Raw genomic sequence first — 5000 nt, forward strand, 5'->3', positions numbered from 1 at the left:
TGTACCGAAGAAAATATTTTATGCTACTGTTCCGTATTTTTCAGATTCAAAATTTATCTTAAACCTCACTCGTATAATTGAACAGGAAATTCCCTGTCTTAAAGTCAGGCTTGTGTCGAGTAATCCTTGCACTATTCGATCGTTTTTTTAATTTTAAAGATCGCCTTCAGCCCTTCATGAGATCCAACGTTATTTATAAATTCACATGCCCTGGATGTCCGGGCTCTTATGTTGGATCGACTCAGAGGTTGCTGAGGGTCAGATATTGTAGCCATTTGGGCTTTAGTTTCCGTACTGGTGAAAGGATAAAACAACCAGAATTTTCCAATATCAGAAACCACTCAATAATATGCAAGACTGAAATTCAAAAAGAACATTTTACAATAATTGATTTTGTTAAATATCCTGACCAACTAACAACGCTGGAGTCGTTATATATTAAAAGACTGGTGCCCTCATTAAATGGTAATTTGTCCTCGTCACCTCTGTACCTGGCATAGTTATCGTCGCTTCTCTCTGCCAGCTGTAACTCATTCCATCTTCACCTCTGATCATGGACGGTTGGTGTTTTTAGTAGTCTCTCTTTTTATTTACTGCTCTTTTTAATCTTTTTTAGACTTTATTTTTAAAAATTGTGAATTCCTTTTAACTTTATGTGATTGTTTATATGTCTTTGTATTTTATTCACAGACTGATGATGCACACAGTTGTGCGAAACGTATCATATGTAATAAACTTGGCCCTTTAAATCTGGTATCATGGACTCCTTCTGGACACTCTATATATATATATATATATATATATATATATATATATATATATATATATATATATATATATATATATATATATAAAGAAGAATACATCTATTTTTGTATTCTGTGTTTCAAGCACCAAGATCTTACATCAGCAAGAAGATACTGAATGAACTTAGAATTATCATCTAAGTCCAAGATACTCCAACGAAATGGGAAGTATACAAACAGATACTTGCGTATAACGTCGCAGGTCAATAACCCACAGGGCGCCTTGTTATACAAAGGCAAGTCCTACATATATATATATATATATATATATATATATATATATATATATATATATATATATATATATATATATGTAGGGCTGGGCCTTTGTTGTATAACAAGGCGCCCTGTGGGTTATTAAGACCTGCGACGTTATACGCAAGTATCTGTTTGTATACTTCCCATTTCGTTGGAGTATCTTGGACTTAGATGATAATTCTAAGTTCATTCAGTATCTTCTTGCTGATGTAAGATCTTGGTGCTTGAAACACAGAGTACAAAAATAGATGTATTCTTCTTTCTTACATCGTAAAGTTCAGATAAAATTGGACAGGTCTTCCAATGAAGCTGGCTAACTGAAGTCTGACATACATTTTGGTTTACAAATCAGAGGTGAGCAGACAATAGCTCGACATACGAACATACACACAGATGACATAGATTACAAGTCACGTAGGACAGTCTGGGTTATAGGTCAATATGTTTTCTCAAGCAGAAAGCTTTGTCAACAGTTTACAAAACAAAAGATTTGATGACCACAGATGACGACAAACCGAGACGCTGACTGATACAACACGTCAAGGCTTAGCCTACATTATCTTATCTGGTCTGATCACACTCCTGCATGCAAACCGGTTGACCTCTTAGGTCACTGTTTTTAATTAATCATAGTTTTAGTTTTTATATATGGAATAACACACATTCCATATAATTATATGTAACACTTACATAATTCCTCGGTCGGCTACAAAACCAAACACTGAATATTACTCAAGGCCTAAAGTTTGACTTGTATTTGACTTATAGGAGTGTGATACAGACATTAATGTGAATATATAATTAACCCATAATTACCAACAAGTGGTTAAGGGATAATATACAATTAGTTATATGTAAAAAATCAGATATATATAGAAATACTTATAAGTAAAAAAAAAATTCATGGTGTACACAAATACAGATTCACGTAATTAGATGTAAGACATATGCAAGCAAACTGGTTGACCTCTTAGGTCACTGTTTTTAATTAATCATAGTTGTAGTTTTTATATATGGAATAACACACATTCCATATAATTATATGTAACCCTTACATATATATATATATATATATATATATATATATATATATATATATATATATATATGAATTTTTATCACATCGCAGAGATTCATGTACTACAAGCATTAAGCTACAAAGATGTTTAATATTCAATTTGCTCTACCCTGGGAAACTATGTATGTATACTATAAATATACAGAGGTAGAGCTAATTTGATATTGAACGACATTTGTAGTATAATGCTATTCTATATATATATATATATATATATATATATATATATATATATATATATATATATATATATATATGGATACTTTATTCCCAAAAAGAATTATATATGTGTATATACATATAGTGTGTGATATATATATATATATATATATATATATATATATATATATATATATATATATATATATATATATATATATATATATATATAAAAGTGAATCCACCATGGGCCAAATAGAACTTATCACATGTGGGTGTGGCCTTGAAAACTGTGGTTGCTAAAGAACAATATACAGCAGGGCTCATATTTGCCTCTTGAACCGATAAAACCCATTAAAAAAGATCCATAGATGCATACAATGCAATGGCAATTTAACTTGGATTTTTTATATTTTACTTACATTTTGATTTATTTGTTAATTTGCTAATTTATCTATTTTTTCTAATAACTGATCTCTTCTTTCTGTATTTCCCAATTACCTTCTTTTACTCCTCTCGAATGAATGCCTTAATAGTTTTTGGAAGCTTCAAGAATTCCAAGTCAGTGGCCCCTTTGGTGGGTTTGTTCCAGGTGAATAGGGTTCTCCATATTCTGATTAACATTAATAATAATAATAAAATAATAATAATAATAATAATAATAATAATAATAATAATAATAATAATAATAATAGAATTCAGAAAATTAATCTTATATCTTATCCTTTCTATTTTTCTTATTACTCGCTTCTCTGGCTCAGTGAAACTTCTTAATAACTGGCCAGTATTCATATTGGGAGAATTCTAAATAATCCAAATATGATAATTGGCCTATTATTAAGAAGTTTCGCTGAGCCAGAGAAGCGAGTAATAAGAAAAATAGAAAGGATAAGATATAAGATTAATTTTCTGAATTCTATTATTATTATTATTATTATTATTATTATTATTATTATTATTATTATTATTATTATTATTATTATTATTATTATTATTATTATTAATGTTAATATTAATGTTAAGCGAGTAATAAGAAAAATAGAAAAGCTAATATATAAGATTTATTCGCTGAATTCTACCATTTTATTAATTTGTTTAAAAGAGGACCTTCTTCCGAACGAACAAAATATAATGGTGATAATAATAATAATAACCTTTCATTTTCTTTATTTTTTTTAAATCCTCAGCCGAAAATCCTTATTGACAGAATCGACAGGCTATGCTAAACCCAAGATGGCTTCAAAGGGAAATCAGCCTGCAGAGATAGAAACAAGGTAAAGGAAAATGCAATCAATAAATAACCGTGAAAGCTTAGAAAATAAAACCGGAACACCTGTAATTCAAAAGACGTCAGGAGCAGCAGCAGTAGCAGACAACAGGGGTGAATTTACTCTTCGCTTAAATATTCAAAGATCAAAAGACTCCACACGTTCCACATTCGAGTCGAAGCCAAGATAAAACTCATCGCAGGGAGTTCTGTTTCCCGGGTAAAGAATACGCGGTCAGAACAGGTTAACCCTGGACCGGTCTCACGGTTTTTAATTGATGACTGACCTTTTGGGTCCTTTTCCCTTTTCATCGCCCAACAGGAGAAAGGGCAGGCGCTCCCCTTTCACACGTACCGATATTCATTTGTTTTTATTGAGCGTGTACGCTTATTCAGCTGTTGATTACTGGGGATTCGTTGTGACCCGCTGCTGTCCACACGAACTTCTTAATTACTGTTCAGAATGTCTGAGCACTGATTCATGCCATAGAGAAGCTTATATCAGCAGGGAACACCAGGTGCTTGACAATGCCGCAATAAAGTTGAAATTTAAACCACTCAAGCAAGTGGGTTGCTAGAATACCTAGCAACATTTACGTTCAATACAAAAGACTTCTTGGAGATGAACATCAAGAGGATTTGGCAACTGAATGACGAAACAGATTTGCAGTTCTCGAAACAAATCCCTGAAACTGCAGTACATTCAGTGAGGGTTGAATTAAAATTTGAATGTATAGCCATCTACTGGGAAAGAAGCACTATGATAGGCGTTGCAAAAGATGGATGAGACCTTGAATACAATAAAGAATGGACAAAAGGAAAAGGTACTTTTAGCAGAAAGTGGTAAAAACTTGAGTCCAGAAACCGAAAGTAAACAAAGCACATGAAGGGACTTTCTGGGAAGACAGGCTAAGTGGCATTGGTGCTGGCGTAGCCCACTGAATTATTAATTATATACTCTTGACTGAAAAAAATACAAAATACGTGTGATTAGTATGTAAATAGTGCTGCCTCCATCAGCGAAATGCCTCGAGATTCACAGAATGTAATGTCTATATACTGCAGGTAATACCTGAAAACCCAGGTGACTGAATATGACTATTTCAGAATAACTGATAATAAACTGGGGAATCGTACGAAAAATAAGAACAGAAATTTATATGTGAACAAACAGCAGCTAAAGAAACAAATAAATAACTCTTAAACAACAATACGCACAATATTTACAAAGAGAAAGAGAGGAATTACAATTTTGGGGTAAAATTCGTGTTTGCACTATGTATCCCAGTTTACAATGATTACACTTATGCATCTTATATTTATGGAGATAAGACTCAAGATGAACTTAGGGGAAAAATGAGTAATGAGAACACGAAATAACATTAGATACCTTTCAGCTATTCAGAAACAATGATATCTAAAACAGGTTCTC

The 5000-nt window shown here is 32.0% G+C and overlaps 1 protein-coding gene across 1 annotated transcript in view; it reads left to right on the forward strand.

The window, feature by feature from the left end:
• The window catches only part of LOC135199730 (uncharacterized), a 183711-nt gene that overhangs the window by 173824 nt on the left and 4887 nt on the right, over window positions 1–5000 (forward strand). The gene's annotated exons all lie outside the window — the stretch shown is intronic.

The sequence above is a fragment of the Macrobrachium nipponense genome, chromosome 26, assembly GCF_015104395.2.
Source record: "Macrobrachium nipponense isolate FS-2020 chromosome 26, ASM1510439v2, whole genome shotgun sequence".
Lineage (NCBI taxonomy): Eukaryota > Metazoa > Arthropoda > Malacostraca > Decapoda > Palaemonidae > Macrobrachium > Macrobrachium nipponense.